Genomic DNA, 17742 nt, shown 5'->3' on the forward strand with positions numbered 1-17742 from the left:
GAGACACTGCTGTGTAGTATGTAATTACATAAGCTCCAGTATGAGACCACCTGGGTTTGATTCTTCTATCTTTCCAAAGGCTAGTATATGTCTTGAGAAAGTTAATGATTCTGTATGTACTGCAGTCCTCCTTTCTATAAAGTGGATATCACATAGGCACTGTTTGCATAAGGATGTGATGAAAATAGCATTAGGAAAGATATAAACAAGGTGGATCTGATATCAATAAAGTTTGGCTCATTTTACCATCTTAGGCAATGTTTGTATTCAACCAATTTTCATTGTCATCTTCCTTGCTAACATTTAATACCTGAACTCAAAATAAAGAGTATGCACTTAGTGTCAGAAATACTGCTCCACTGTATTACTTCCAGACTTGCCAAAGGCATTCTAATTCACTATTGTAAGTGTGCATTTGTCACATATTTTCTCATTTAAGAAGAGATGATTTTTGCCACTGGCTTCCCAGCAGGCATTTTCCTAGCCACTGGTGCTGATTCCTTTTGAAATGGCTAGTGTTAAAAACATTGATAACCGGAGAAGACAGCTAGTAGCTTTGTTTTGACAGTGAAAAGCTTTCTGTCTACCATGTCTACAAAGACAGCTTTGCAAATGCACAGTTAGCTGAGTGGAAAGTCATCATTTGTGTCTGAGCAGGGTCAACAAAATAAGGAGATGTCCACCAAATTGTGTTTGTTTAATTTTTTTCTCCAACTACTTAAATTAGATCAGCTCTTGGAAACTGTAAACCACTTGGAAGACAACCAGCATTTTATATTTCCATTTATCACAGTGGCTGGCAAACCACAGAGTATTTTCCTAAGATATATCATTTGATGGGTAGGAAAAACCAGCTTATTGCAAAAAATTGACCCACTAAACTAAAGTCTTGGTAATATCACAGTTTGTGTGATACCAACGACAACGTCTTTCATCATTACCTTTTTCTGACTTTCTGATTGAAATGGGCAATTTAGGACAGTGACCTTATTTAACATCCTGAATTTGCCACTTTGGGGTAGTTTGACCTCACTATAGTTCAATTGCTGCTTCTGCAAGATGGGGAAAATGATGGTACTTACCTCAGATAATGTCTGTGAGGATTGAATTAATGCACAGAGCCAGGCAGATGGCAGGAATTCATCTACTTACAGTAATAGAGGAAATTGAGACATGCTGAATTTCAGTATATTATCTAGGGTGCACATGTGCATGTGTATGTGCACACACACACACACACACAAACTCTAAATCTGAATTGCTTATATCTACCCTTGAAATTGCTTACCATCTCATTTTCCTGCTATCATCTCTAGAGACCGTGTCAAGATTACATTCATTTTTCTTTTTTTTTTTAAGATTTTATTTATTTATTTGACACAGAGACAGAGGTCACAAGTAGGCAGAGAGGCCCGCAGAGAGAAAAGGGGAAACAGGCTCCCTGCTGAGCAGGGAGCCCAGTGCGGTGCGGGGGATTGATCCCAGGACCCTGAGATCATGACCTGAGCCGAAGGCAGAGGCTTTAACCCATTGAGCCACCCAGGTGCCCCACAAGATTACGTTCTTAAAAAGCAAAAAGAAAGGGAGGGAGTAAAGGAAGGGAGTTAGAAAGGAGAAAGGAAGAATGGAAGAAGAATTATAAGATTGCAAAGGTATTTATAGGACTGATCATTTCTGATTCCACATGACTCAGGCTGTTCACAAATTGGGGCTTAAAGAAATCACATATGGGACTTCATAGGTCGCACTGATTGACTTGACTGGCAATATTCATTGTAGTTTTGTTTGTTTGCTTTGTTTTCCTTAAAAAAGGCACCCAAGGTTTATGCCTGTAGCTCTCCGCAAGATCTCTGGACATCTTCACAAGTCTTTGTTTCTGTTCTGCAAAACTTCTGTAGATAGCCAGTAGCTGGTGATGGTTGTCATCACTCTTTTAAACATATTTCTGTCACTGCTACAATACTCTTCTTCTTCATTCACCTTTCACACCCACCTTCCTGGAAACCCCTGCCCGAGTTGCAGTGGGAAGTGGGTGAAGTCCACGATGTTTGAACTTACTTGGAGGGAAGCATGTAGAATCTACTGCAAAGCAAACTCTTGTTGGTTCATTTTTCTCACCAGGATGTCATTATGAAATGAATGTTCCACTAGCCATCATTGTTTTACTTCCAACAGGACCAGGAGTCGGGGTATAACCACAACCTTGTACACATCCAGCCTCAAGGCCAAAGTTAATGATGGGATGGTTTCAAAATGGCCCCACCTCCTCTCACTGACTCTGATTAATTTTATACTCCGTCCAAATGGGATTATTCTCTGTTCCTATGTGCTCCACATTTACGTTCCTCTCTGAGCTCTGCTCTTCCTTTTCCCCCCAACTTAAATTCTTTCCTCCTGAGAGCCCACAGAAACCCCAGTTTACCTTACAGAGCCTTTATTAAACCTACAATGTAAACCCTTCCTTTGATCTCACCAGCAGGGAACAATGTCTTAGAAGAGAAAGGGGGGAGGGGAAGGAAAATAAGAAAGAGAAGGAAGGAGAGGGATGAAGAACTGAAGAAAGGAGGAAAACAAATTATTTGTAAGTTATTCTGGAATTAGTATCTTTGCTTTGGAATGTGGAACAAAGTCAGGAGATTCTGTATTTAAATCTCAGTTCTGCCACTTATTTATTGTGGGACCTTGAGTATGTTTTAGATTACCCTGGACATCAGTTTCTTCATCTGTAGAAGTGAAATAAATAAATAAATAAATAAATAAATAAATAAATTTTATATATATATAAATATGTGTATATATATATGTGTATATATATATATACACACACACACACATACATATATATATATATATCAGAATAAGAATTTGTTCTAATATAAATCTTTTACCACAGTGGTGGTTGTAGGTTTGGCAATCAATACATTGTAGTTATTTTTATCATTACTATTAATAATAAATAAGGATAAAAATACGTTTTGCAGTGCTTGGGATTCTCTCTGTATGCTAAGCGCTATCTTTTAGCACAGAAAAACCCCTTAGCTCATGTGGAATTAAAAGAAAAAAGCAAAGAAACAAGGCTAAATCATGTAATAAGAGAATCAGGGGAACATGAATGCTTACACACATGCACTTTTAAAATATTCAGTAATTATTCTAACTTCTCTAAGTGTTTCCATTTTACTTCTGGGAATAAAATGTTGTGCACCTAAGTCTCTAACTAAACTCTTAACATGCACATGGTGCAGATTTCAACCAATGAACATAAAATGAATACGCCAATAATGATTTAATGATTCAATAATGGTTGCGTTATTTTTTACAATTATATTAGTGCCACATAAATGTCAAAACACTGCAGAAGTGAGTGATGATCATTCTTACTGTGTGTCTTTGTAAAATTCCCTACCTGCATTCAGGATTCAAGAGAATGAGAGGGTCTCTTTTTACAGGAGTGTGTGTGTGTGTGTGTGTGTGTGTGTGTGTGTGTTTGCATATGTGTGAATGCAGGCACATGTCTTCCTTCACTAATATTGTTGTAGGGTGAAGATAAATTTTTAAAAAGACAGAATAAGTCATAATTTCTGCTTTAAGGAACTTACAATAAAGAAGAGGAAAGGAAGGTTAAAATGTAATTTTTTTTAAAAAGTAAAATTTTTTAAGTGCTTGTGTAAGCACAGTATAAAGTAGGACATAGAGATCACTAGCCATTTTTCAGAACATCCTCTCCAGTGAAGACATAGGCCATGATAACAACAATGATGACACATATTACTCATTTGCTAGTTACTGTATCTGTGCCAGATACTGTGATGTGTTTTTATGTATGGGAGAAAGTACCATAAGTATTGAGCTTGATAAAGTTTCATAAACTGGATATTTCCTCATAACCAGCATGCAGACTAAGAATCAGACCATTAGAACACCCCATAAGCTTTCCATTCTTAATTAACATGAATAGTGTTACTGTGAAGTAATTTATATGTATATGTTTTATGATGAAATATATATACATGTATATATGTATATATAAGTACCTCAGTTTATAAAGATACTCACTGTTCTTTGTCCCTAGAAGCTCTACTGTTTTGTCTTTGATATTTAGAGTTGCAATCCATCAGTAATGGATTTTTGAGTATAAGAGATGAGGGCAGGATATAGTTTTCTTACATGGATAGCCAACTGAGTGAACACCATTTATTGAAAGTATCAAATAAGTTTTGTTCAGAAATTTTAAAATTGTAAAAGACATTCCAGAACACTGATATAGGGATGTACACAAAAGATTGATTATAGATAAACTGTGGCCAAAACCCAACTCAGTGCAGCTCAAACACTTCGGACCCCTAACATCCTATAGTTGGAAGAGGTGGAAGCCGTTTGGAGATAGGGCTGGCTAGATTGGGAATTTGAATGGATTTGTTATCCTATTTCTCTTTTTCTTTTCATTCTCTTCCCCACTCTTTCTTGTTTCTGGGTGTTGGCCTTATTCTCTTCTATTTTTGAAAATGGATATTATGTATCTTCCCTGTTAAAGTCCTGTTATATACTTAAATCACTCAATTTTTCATTTTATATCCATCTTTCAACCTGGAGTACTGTAAGTGGGACTTCTCTACTGGAGAGGAAATTAGAATAAACTAATTCATTTGCTAAAGTTAGGTGTCCAGAGCTCAAGTTTACTCATGGTAGTTTTTTTTTTTTCTCTAATGAGTTTTATTGTGGTGTTTTATATATATTATAAGCACATGTAATATATATTTAACTGAATTCATTTAAATTGTACAAACAGTCAGTTTGGACAGATACAGTCACCACAGTCGGCAGAACCATCACCACAGCCATGACACAGAATACTTGCTTCACCCCCAAAGTTTCTTTGTGTCACTTTGTAGTCTATCCAACCCTTTGAACCTCCAGTCATTACATATGACTTTACCTTTGCCCAGGGCATACAGTCTTTTGTTAAAGATAAATCTGTTGCGGTCATCATGTACACCATTTCACGTGGACATACATCCTCATTTATCTTTGCTAAATAGGGGTCATATTGTGACTGCATGCTTAACTTTTTTTTTTTTAAGATTTCTTTTTATTTTATTTTTTGACAGAGATCACAAGTAGGCAGAGAGGCAGAGAGAGAGGGGGGAAGCAGGCTCCCCGCTGAGCAGAGAACCTGATGCGGGGATCAATCCCAGGACCCTGAGATCATGACTTGAGCCAAAAGCAGAGGCCCCCATGCTTAACTTTTTTAAAGAAACTTCAAAAGAGTTCTAAAAAATGGTATTACCATTTAATACTTTTACTAACATGTATGTGAGCTCTTGTCAGTGTTGTTGCTAGCACTTGGTACCATCAGCTCAGTTAATTTTAAACCTTCTACTGGGTGTGTAGTGGCGTACCATTGTGGTTTTAGTTTGCATTTCCCCAATGTGTAATAATTTTGAATTTTTTCCCCCCTTATGGTTCAATCATTTTTCTTCACTTGTGGGGTATTTTTGTATGGAAGGAAACTATCTTTTTCCTCTACTCTTCTAAGTTCTGGGCTTGATTTCCTGTGACACAGGATATGCACACAAAGGTTTTTAATACTGGTTTTGCATGACACAAGAGCCTTAGAAAGGTAAGAAGACCCAAGGAAGCAGTGAAACCTGAGTGTCCTAATGCTAAACGTGATGAAAACCAAAATGATGGAAAAACATGGTCGGATGAAAAGGATGTGATCTAAGTGTAGTCAACTAGGGGACAAACCAGGTCCTGTCCAGATTTCTCCAGGTGCCATGGAGATAAGAATGTTCCTTTTCTCCAGGTTATAGGGAGGGCATGTCTCACAAGAGCATTTTATGAACTCCTTCAGAGGAAGGTCAGAAATTTCTTACTGCACCTTCTATTTCTCAAATTATTTTAGCTCATTCAGTATGCCAAGGTGCCCTATATGGGTGTGGGGTATCCTGAACCCCACCCATTAAGTCTATTTAAATCATTTGTCCATTCCCATATTTAGGTTTTTGCTTTACTCTGAATAAGTCTCCTTTATCAGAAATGTTTTACAAATATGTACCTGTTAAAGAGGTAACATTTTAAAAAAAATTTATGAATTCCAAATTGTACTTTTTAAAGTGTATCCTGTCTAAAAAAGAATAATAATGCTTGTTCTGTAGCCATCAAGATTTTCTTCAATGTTTCCTTCTAGAAGATTTACAAGTTAAACTTTTATATGGAGGACCATGATCAGTTTTCGTTCATTTGTACATATGGTGCAAGGTAAAGGCCAAATTTATTATTTCCTGTTCTGTGTGAGTATCTAATCCTTCCACCCAGAGTTTGCTGAAAAACTTTTTCTCTAATGAATTACCCTGACAGCTTTGTTGAAAACACAATGTGTGCACAGATGCACACACACACACACACACACACACACACATTCCCATTCTGTTACACAGATCCATGAAGAGGTCTTTGCCTTGTTTCCAATATTATTAGAAAACATTCCATATTAACTCTGATGTTAGCTCTCAGTTTTTTGTATAAGTCCCTTTATCTCTAAGACCAAGATCATTTTGTCCCTAATTTTCTGAAAGTTTGTATTTTCGGTGGGTATTGGGTGATAACACATATCAAATACTTTTTCTGCATTCATTGACATATGGTTATTCTTTTGTTAATATGGTGAATTATTTTAATTGATTTCCAAATGCTATTCTGTGTTTTTCTGGAACAAACTGTTTGATCATGGTATGTTATCATCCTAATATATTGATGGATTTAATTTACAACTTTTTTAAAGATTTTATTTGTTTGTCAGAGAGAAAGAGAGTACACACAAGCAGGCAGAGTGGCAGGCAGAAGAGGAAAGAGAAGCAGGATCCCTGTCAAGCAAGGAGCCGAATGCGGGACTCGATCCCAGGACCCTGGGATCATGACCTGAGCCGAAGGCAGTGGCTTAACCAACTGAGCCACCCAGGCATCCCTAATTTACAATTATTAAAGATGTTTGCACATCTGTTCTTGGGGAACATTAATCTGTAATTTGATCTTATAAAAATGTTTTGTTGGGGCACCTGGGTTGCTCAGTAGGTTAAAGCCTCTGTTTTTGGCTCAGGTCATGATACCCGGGTCCTGGGATTGAGCCCCGCATTGGGTGCTCTGCTCAGCAGGGAGTCTGCTTCTACCTCTCTCTCTCTCTCTCTCTCTCTCTCTGCCTGCCTCTCTGCCTACTTGTGATCTCTGCCTGTCACATAAATAAATAAATAATCTATAAATAATAATAATCTTTATTAAAAATAATAATCTTTAAGAAAATAATCTCTTGTCAAGTTTTTGATATTAGTGTTATGTTGGCTTCATGGCATTAATCCAGAATTTCCTTCTCTTGTATATATTCTGAAAGTTTATGTGTAAGATTGGGGTTATTTATTCCTTGAATGCTTGATTGAATTCAGCAGTGAATGCATCTGGGGCTCACATTTTCTTGGTAACATTTTTTTACTAACAAGTTCATTTTGTTAATACACATAGGGCTATTCAGATTTTGTTTTATCTTACTTCAATTTTATACAATGATTTTCTAAAGGAATTTGTCCATTTCATCTAAATTGTCAAATTTGTTGATGTGAATTTGTTCGGAATATTTTCTTACAAAATATTTTGGTGTTTGAGAAAACTACAGGAGTAGTTTCATCATTCTTGATACGTCTAAGATTATTTTAATTTGTTTGACCTTTTCAGTTATCACTAAGTAGTTTACTAGACAAAGGGAGATTTGGGTAGAATTTACACACAGAATTTGGAGTCCTATTTTCGGTCTATCCCTTTCCTTTCTGGGATTTCCCCCCTCAGTCTAAAACATAATAAATGTCCTTCTTTTTTTAAGTTTTTATTTAAATTTTAATTACCTATGGTATAATATTGGTTTCAGGAGTAGAATTGAGTGATCTATTACTTATAGATAACACCCAGTGCTCATCACAAGTGCCTTCCTTAATACCCATCACCCATTTAGTCCATCCCCACCCACTACCCCTCCAGTAACCCCGAGTTTCTTCTCTATAGTTAAGAGCATCTCGTTTGCCTCCCTCCCTCTTTTTTTCTTGCCCTATGTTCACTTCTTTTGTTTCTTAAATTCCACATGACTGAAATCATATGGTATTTGTCTTCTTCTGACTGTCCTATTATCCATAACATAATATGCTCTGGCTCTATCCATGTTGGTACAAATGGCAAGATTTCATTCCTTTTGGTGGCTGAGTAATATTTCATTGCATATATAGATGTACTATTCATAAATATATATATATATGAATATGAATACACACACACACATACACACACACACACACACAATACTGGATACATCTCTACCCAACACATATCATGATTCTTAGTCACTTTCCAACTGGCTGATTGAGTCAATGAAACAATTCTAATTTAGAATACAAATAATTTAAAATTCCATTCAAAATTATTTATCTTGCATTTATTTGCTATGTGTCATCTACTATCATAATTTCTGGAATCGTAAAGCAGAGAAGATAGGTGTGGTCATTGTTTTTGTAGAGTTTACTGTTTAATTAGTGGATCAGACATTTTTAAAAAATAAGCCATAAAAATACAAATGAAATTGCAAAATGCAAGGCAGTCTCTGTAAGTATTATACAGAGCATCCTCAGATTATGAAAAGTTAATACTGCTTAGAAAGGGGAGTCAAAACACATGTTTTGCATTTCCAGCATGCTAACTCTACCAGGAAATCAAATGATGACTTCTTCCCCTCTTTCTTTCTCTGCATTTTCTATTTGGAGTTTCTGTCAACCTCTATGATAAACACAAGACTGAACACATACTGTTTACTGATAACAGGGGATATTCTGATTCATAGAATTCTCTTTTCTGTCATTCTCTTCAAGAAGAGGCAATGTTGACAGATGTGAGCCTTCTGGGGTCAGGTGGGAGCCTGAGAAGCGTTGAGGACTTCATGTGCTCAATAGAAGTAGGTCCATGCAGTTTACCAAGAGATAGAATAGCACTGATATGAACATTTAACAGAGAAGGGGCATGGGAATTACACAGTTATTGGTATATGCTTTTTTTTTCTTTACAGGATTATCAGATTATAAATTCCATATCCTTTTATGGCAGACCATAATGTGCATGTATATATTCACAGATCAACTCATCGTCAGTGTCCATCTGTCTGATAGCAAAACAGTTTGCTTTAAGGGCATACAACAAATATTTTGAGGTAGATGATTGTAATTTTTTTTATTGCAGAATTTGCCTGGAGAAATGACAAAGTTTGTCAGAGTGTTGGATCATGGGAGAAGATTGCTACTTTCGCAACAGGTATGGACCCCAGTTAACAAAGACATATTTTTCTTTGTGTTCTTTTAATGAGTTAAATCAAGATTATTTCCATTGTAAATCTTCATTATAACACTGTGGTGGCAGAAACTTAATCTTGGTCTATTTGAAGCTTTCTTATTTATTTATTTATTTATTTTTAAATTTTTGGCTGGAAGCTGGCTCTCCGCGTTTCGTTTCTGAAGGTCTGGACATAACTTAAATTTAGGGTTGGGAAGGCAGATGGCTCTATTCTCCAATTTGTGCACATAGATCCTCATTCAGATACATTAGAATCTTAAATTCTTGTCTTTCAGTTTTGAATGCTTTCTTTAGTACATAAATCTACCACTTGGAGGCACTAGAATACTATATTGATTCTGAGTCCTGCTGGGACACAAGCATTTCCACCTGGGTAACTTTGTTCCAATTTGCCTACCTTGACCATGCAAGCTTTCCCTCTCTGATGTCTTGTTGTCCTCTAAAGACTCTGCTCTGGGAACAAGAAATAGGCCTTTTTTATTTTTTTTCTTTTTTTTTTTTTTTGCATCTCCATATAGGACTTATTGAAGACTCTGCTGTGATCTGTTTTCTTCATCCTGCTTTCACAGAAAATAATATTGTTTTCCACAATCCAGGCAAGAGGTGGTGTGGGGAGTAGGGAAAGGAGACTTGCTCATTTTCTGTGTCCATTTATTTCTTTTCTTCCATTTTTTCTATTCCCTGATGTTCATAGTTTTCCTGAGGACTGTAGTTCTAAAATACAAAAACCTAGATACTTATTTTTTTTCTTTCTCTTTCCTGCTTTATTTACTTTTTACATTTTAACTTAAGATACTGAGTTGAGATGACAGAGTGCTTGAAAGAGAATAAAGAAAGAAAGGGGAGATTTTTATACCAGGAACAATGAGGAGGAACATAGGTTACTTTTGAATTATTTCTATCTTGCCATTTTTGAGAGATATTTGAATCCTACATAGCCCAGAGGGAGGTTGAGCTACAGTTCTTATGAGAGTAAATTATAATTATTGGTCTCTTTCACTGCATTTTAAGTGTGTATATTTTTGGTTATTCAATTGGAGAAAGTCATGGAAGTAAAAAAAAATGTGTATGTGCTAAATCAGGGATGCAGCACAATAAATCCAAAATATTGAATTGGAAGTAGATTAATTGTGTGAGCATATGAGATAAAAAATGAACAGGCTAGGATTTAGTTTACTCATGTTATAGATCATTGTTGCCAGTAACTGAGGTGTGTGACCATGGATTATTCATTCTGTCTTCCTTATCCTTATTTTTTTTTTAATTTTCTTTTTTTTACATATAAAAATGATGGCTTGGTAAAACTGTGCTTGGTAAATCTTTATCAACTATACCTTTTGTGAAAACCTCTAAGGACCTTGCCAGCACTTAACAAGACTTTCTATTCCATAAACCAAAATGAAGACCAGAAGCAATTACCAAGACACATGGGGTGTATATCACTTTTATTGGAGAAAAGGGCATGCAGAGTAGCTAAACTATCAGACTGAATGACGGGTGTAATTACTTGCTCAGTTCTACAATTTCGTCTCATATTGCCAGTGATTTTTTTTTTCCAATACCACTGTTTGATTTTTGTCTTTCCAGAAGAGAGAGACACTGTAAACTTTGTGTGTAGCATACCAAAACACAATGTTGTATTCAGGCGTACTGGAAAAATATGGTTTGAGGCAAACTTTAGGTACTGATATCTTTTATTTTGGCCTCTAGAGAATCAGTCCCTCCTTTTAATCCTTCCTCAATGTTAGAACAACAAACCAGAGGAAACTGCTCACTTAATGGGTTTTTGGTTGAGGATTAATTAAGGGAAGATCGTAGGAAGAGATGACCAAAATATCCCTTCTTTCGCACAAGATATGCCCACTGAAGTCCTTTATGAACCTCCCTTTCTATCCCTAGCCTGTAAGAAACATATTGGTGATAAGACTCGTCAAAACAGACTGGAATTTGGCTGCAGTTAATAATGAGTGGAATTATTATCTCAAAGGGTTAAAAAATATATCAAAAAATGAGACTCCTCCCTAACTCTTTCATGTGCTTCCTCTTTTTTCATCCACTTGTTAAACAGCCATTTTAGGTCCTGGACCAACAGAACATAATGGCCACACTAACTTTTCCACAGCCTGATTGAGAGAGTGTATTTGAGCTCAGTCTCATTGTTGGGGTATATCAGACTCTCTTTCCTCCTTCTGGTCCTCCTGTTTCTGATTCTCCTCCATTTACAGCTAAGCATATAAGCATATTGCTCTCAATTATTTAGACTGAGGGGAGAAAAAAAGGTTGTAATTAGGCTTTATTTTTGATCAGGGTTTTTACTCAGCCTCTTTAATTGGGATCTGAATTAGAATATTAGCCACTTAGACATCTATGGATAAAATGAAACTTTGATTCCCATTTGGCTCTGGTTTGTTGTATGACTTTCTTTTTATGTGAGAGAGAACTGAATTTCTTGATAGGATTCAGGTATTCAAATTCTTGCAAGGACAACGTCACTACAACCAAAACTCCTCAGAAGTCAGGGCTTTGTGAATAAAGCAGCCTTAGGTTCTGGGGCACCTGGTGGTTTAGCGGGTTAAAGCCTCTGCCTTTGGCTTGGGTCCTGATCCCAGGGTCCTGGGATCAAGCCCCACATCAGGCTCTCTGCTTGGCAGGGACCCTGCTTCTCTTCTCTCTCTCTGCCTGCCTCTCTGCCCACTTGTGATCTCTGTCTGTCAAATAAATAAATAAAATCTTTAAAAGAAAAAAGGCAGCCTTAGGTTCAGTTCTTTCTTCTGACACTGCATATGTACACACAACATACATTTTATTTTCGTAACCCACTAAGAGACAGTTGCTATTTTAGTCACAGGTGATGTGGAGGTAAATCAAGCAGTGAAAACCTGACTTTATTGTACTTGTATTTTACTAAAAGATAAATACATATTTGCAAATTTATACCTTGGTAGTAATAAATTCTAGGAAGAAAATAAAGCACTTACTACCTACAGTAATTTAAAGAGTTATTTAACTTCTTAGAGCCTCAGTGTTCTTATTTGTTAAAAAGTAACAATTGAAAATGACCTTTGGTTTGCCTTTTTATATGGTAATGTTGGGATAAAGCTATCTAATAGACAAGAAAAAGCTATTTGAAAACTCCAAAGTAATGTTCCATGAGAAGGGGGGAGTGAAAAAGTATCTAATCTCCTCTCTTTCATTCACATAAACATTGTAATTGTCCAGGAATATCAGATTGCTTGTTTTTAACCATCTGTTCCATTTCTCTCAATATGGGCTGCACTTTGTCTCCCCTTTGAATAGGTAGCTTGTAACAAATCCCAACAAATGTTCACACAGATTTTTAATAATTTTAGCAATTCATTTGGAAAACCTTTGTGTTGCAAGCACAGACCTCAGGTACTCTGAGTTGGCAAAGTTTAGGGGAAAAAAACCACACACACACACACACACAAAGAAAGAGCTGAAAATAACCACAGGATGAGCATATTGGTCAAAATGTAGCCCCAGGCCCAGGCCATGAGACCAGGTTTAAACATGTGGAAGGTTTTGGCAGAAGCTCTGGTACTTTCATATTCAACAGACTTTGTGCTTTTTGGTCCTATATCAAAAAAGATACCTGGAAATCTCAAAGTTGATGATACTTAAGTAACACTTGCATATCAAAGTAAAGTTCTTTTAAAAGTTACTGCGTATTGAAATTTCAGAATGATTCTAAAACAAATTCCCCATAGGTTTCCATAGACATGGCTGTGAATATTAACAAGTCCTGCTTTTCAAAAAAAAAAAAATTTGATCATAAGCATCTAAACAAAACCCCCTAATTTTCTGATGATACTGTCAGTGTATCATAAACTTGGATATACCTTTTGAGGAATTTCTTTCTCAGATCTTGAGAATACACAGACATGTGGAATCATCTTGAATTCAACTGTTTTTATTGTTACTTGGACTCATCTGTTTTTATTGTCAGTAGTAATAAAGCTACAAATATTAACTGCCTAATCTGTACCAAAAATTAGACTTATAATTGTATGCATATAATTTCTGAGCGCCCAGTGTCCATCTCTAAGGTTACTCTTCTATCTTAAAACTTTAAAAATGCTGAGTTAAGACATGAATTTATTTTTCTCACATATAACTAAAAACTTAGAGGTAGGTTGTCCAAACCGGATGTTGTGGGTCCTCAGTGTCCCTAGAAACAGTCTTAACCTCTTGTATTCCTAAAATGGGACCCTGGTTCTCATCATGAGATTTGGTTGCTGCAACAGCAGTCACCCAGTTAATGTTTAAAGTGGGAAGAAGCAGGGAAAGGGAAAGGCAAAAGGAGCCTGCCAATTGAATTCCTTTTAAAAAAGAGTTTGTGGAAGTCCTATTTCATGACCATTGGCCATGCCAATCAGCCAATCAGATAGCTTTATCTGGTGTATTACCTCCCCAATATAGGTGTTCTTTTATTATTCAGTTAAAGAAGAAAGGATATTCACAGTCTCTGCTCTAGCACAAAGACCCCATTTCTACCACAAAGAAACTGATATATCATTTGTTAATTTAACTGTGTTTCTCACCACCATTATAGCATGAATTTTCGTATGTCTGGACATATGATCAGGCCATTTCTTCATACATTCCAGGAATACCTATTCCCTCCTATCCTATGTTGATAGATATGACTCATATCTAAGATGTCCTCACATACCCATTCTGTGACTTATATACTAATTCTCCATACCCAAATGAATGAATCATGCCTCAGTTGTTATACAATTATTCAAAACTATATGCTTGTGCTCATCCTGTGTTTTATTCTTACTGAGTAGCTATTTTTTTCTTATTCACCATAATGAAGCTTAAATCCAAGTGTCTAATCCATCATCATCACCATTGTCGCCATCATCATCCCTCTGTCTTGCCTGGTACCCTCTGTATTAATATTGAATAATACTCATTTTCCTGTTGCAATTGCATATCATAACTGATCTATAAGCCACATAAACAAATACAACTCTCTGGAAGTAATGCGTGATAAAAAAAAATAATAAAATAACAGAAGGCCCAATGAATTGAACTTTATAATTATAATAATGTTTTTCAAAATCCAATTCACTACTAAGAAGTAACTATTTGATTGCAGTCAGTATAGCTCTTAGACACTAAGCATGAGAGATATGCCTTATTGTCTTTATTTATAAAACATTATGGGGCACCTGGGTGGCTCAGTGGGTTAAAGCCTCTGCCTTCAGCTCAGGTCATGATCTCAGGGTCCTGGGATCGAGCCCCGCATTGGGCTCTCCGCTCAGCGGGGATTCTGCTTCCCCCTCTCTCTCTGTCTGCCTCTCTGCCTACTTGTGATCTCTCTCTTCCTCTGTCAAATAAATAAGTAAAACCTTTTAAAAAAATGATAAAAACATTATATATTGCACATTCATATCATCTAAGACTTCTGCTAGATTCTAAAATAACAGTTTCTAATTTCATTCTCTTTTTTTGACTTTGCAATATCAGGATTGACAGTCTTGATGGCCAGTGTAGCTGCTTTTCCCAAAGTGATTTCATTAGTGTTAGAGGGAATGGTGTACCCAGTTTTGTCTAGTAAAAAAATGTTTTGGATTTCTTGTTGTTCATTGTGGATACCAGCAACTGCTGGTCGCTGCTGGGTACATGCTCTTTGTCACTGTGTCGCTTTTATAATCAACATTGGACTTTAAAATCTGGCTCTTGATCCCCCCCCCAGCATACTATTATCAGTGCCTAATTTTGATACAGTGGTTTGTCTAACATCAGATGTACTTTCTGTCCTTCACATATTAGATTCCAAAAGATGCTTAATTCTAGCTTATCTTTGTAGGTAAGAAATCACTGCCACCTCCAAGGGCAGTGCAAAGGAAGATAAATATTTGTATGATGTAATTTCTTAATATTATTTTCAAAAATTACATTGTGCAACAGCCTCATTGAAGTAAATTTGAATAATTTTAAAGATTTAACTGAAGGTAATGACACATTCCCAAACATTTGCTAAGCAATTAGTTTCATTATCTTGTAGTCATTCCTACAGACCCAGGGATGGTTACATTTTGGAGGAATTAACCTTCTGTTTTTCATGGCTGAGTTTGGCTCTGTGTACAATTGAAGATATTTCTGGCATAATGCCAATAAACAAATATGTATGAATGTTCAGCCCTTACCAGATACATGTGAGAATCAATAACTATGAAAGCACCATGCTTCTAATAGCATCTTCGTAATATGCCCAAGGCACCTTTGCTAAAACTATTTACGCTTCTTAAAAAAGTTGCTGTGCATACACTATGTTAGAATAGTCAGCAAGACTCTAGTCTCCTTGTGGTATTTAAGCTCTAAAGAGTCCCAGTAGTTAATGTAAACAAGAAAACCCAAGCAAGGGAAACTGCATGTAATTTTTGATTATAATGTGTCCTAGGAGAAGATATCTACCGAGACCTGTCAAACTAGGATCTATTTACCACCAGTGCTGTTTCCAATTTTTTGCTTGATCTTCAGTTTACAAACTTGATTCTAAAACTGTATCTTCTCCTGATTATTTGAATAATTAATTTTTTAACCAAACTATTTCATTATCTTGCTCATCTACAGAAAGAATGAAATAATAATGATGATGATGATGATGATGATGATGAATCCCTTTATAATGTTAATTCTGTTTGTAAACTCAGCTATGTGTGCAGCTGTATATTTCTGGCTTTGGGGTGTTTTTTTTTTTAATTTTTAATTTTTTTAAATTTCTTTTCAGCGTAACAGTATTCATTGTTTTTGTACCACACCCAGTGCTCCATGCAATCCGTGCCCTCTCTAATACCCACCACCTTGTTCCCCCAACCTCCCACCGCCCGCCCCTTCAGGACCCTCAGGTTGTTTTTCAGAGTCCATAGTCTCTCAAGGTTCACCTCCCCTTCCAATTTCCCTCATTCCCTTCTCCTCTCCATCTCCCCATGTCCTCCATGCTATTTGTTATGCTCTGCAAATAAGTGAAACCATATGATAATTGACTCTCTCTGCTTGACTTATTTCACTCAGCATAATCTCTTCCAGTCCCATCCATGTTGCTACAAAAGTTGGGTATTCATCCTTTCTGATGGAGGCATCATACTCCATAGTGTATATGGACCACATCTTCCTTATGGGTTTGGGGTGTTTTTAAACTCACAGCTTTTTTTTTTTAATTTACCCCAGACCATTATAATTGGGAACATGATTCTTTTACCTTCCTAATTTCTCATGTGGTTCTTTCTGCTTTCTTGCATCCTGGGGTTTCTTTCATTTATGAAAGAATTAATGATTCTGTATTCTTTATGGGATTTGGAAGGAACAGACATGGTATTGCCTGTCAAGTACTTAAAGCTATGCTGATCACTTGTCAGCTTTCCATTAACATTAGTTTCTATTATCATGTGTGTAAGCATATTTCTGTCTCTGGATGTGTTTGTGGAAATGGATGGTACCTTTATGAGTAGCGATTGAGAAGGGAAAGATAAACTAGAGTAAGAGATTTGGAGAAAACCCGGCTTCCCTTGGATAGTTCTGTATTAAGTTGTATTATCTCACTTTCCATTTTAATAATTAATCCCCTTATCTGGATGAGGGTAAAACAGATTTTTGTTACTTTAGTGAATAAATAATACAGTATGACATAATTAACTGCAATCAGGAAGAGGTAGAAGGAATGCCTTCCTTTAGCTATTACTTTCTGGGAAAAAGCTGAAGCTAGTTTGTAAGGCTGATGTAAGCACCGTCACATATGACTTCAGTGTGTATTGCAAAAAGATATTTCATCTTTTTTTTCTTAAGTACTTTTATTTTAAAGTTTTAATCGAATAATATGTATTGCCATTTGCTCTTATAAAATAATCACTTTCATACTTGGGGGGTTGATTCACATTTGATATTTTAGTGGTATTAGAGTTGAGGGTTTTTTTTTTAATTATGCTAAATGAAAACCAGGAAAAAATGAAAGTTCTATCACCAGTTCTGCAGCTGAGCAATGGTCATGTTGCCTTATATTCTTTAGTGTGGACACTGCAAAAGGCTTCCTATATTAGGGGTTGTTTGTTTTTATACCTAGTGATACTCTCCCACTCCATTTAGAATCCCATCGCCTTTACCACCTGCAGGCTGATCTTTACATACCTCTGCTGTTTGCCTGCATCATTCCCTGTGCCGGAAATGCTCCATCATCTCCTTTCTCATGGTTCCTTCCTATGCTTTCCTCAGATCTCACCCCAAGCCTCTCGCTTCCTCAGCAGCTATCTCTGGTCTTGCTGACTCACTTGACTATATACATCTCTTCCAGAGCACATATCCACCTGAATTTTTACCTTTCCTCTGCAACTT

The 17742-nt window shown here is 36.3% G+C and overlaps 1 long non-coding RNA gene across 1 annotated transcript in view; it reads left to right on the forward strand.

Annotated features, from left to right (window-relative positions):
- Nucleotides 1–17742, forward strand: part of LOC131818323 (uncharacterized) — a 257550-nt gene that overhangs the window by 73484 nt on the left and 166324 nt on the right. Inside the window, exon 3 of the long non-coding RNA XR_009348781.1 lies at nucleotides 9268–9339. This is a non-coding gene — a long non-coding RNA (uncharacterized LOC131818323). The remainder of the gene's footprint in view (nucleotides 1–9267; nucleotides 9340–17742) is intronic.

Source organism: Mustela lutreola, chromosome 16, assembly GCF_030435805.1.
Source record: "Mustela lutreola isolate mMusLut2 chromosome 16, mMusLut2.pri, whole genome shotgun sequence".
Lineage (NCBI taxonomy): Eukaryota > Metazoa > Chordata > Mammalia > Carnivora > Mustelidae > Mustela > Mustela lutreola.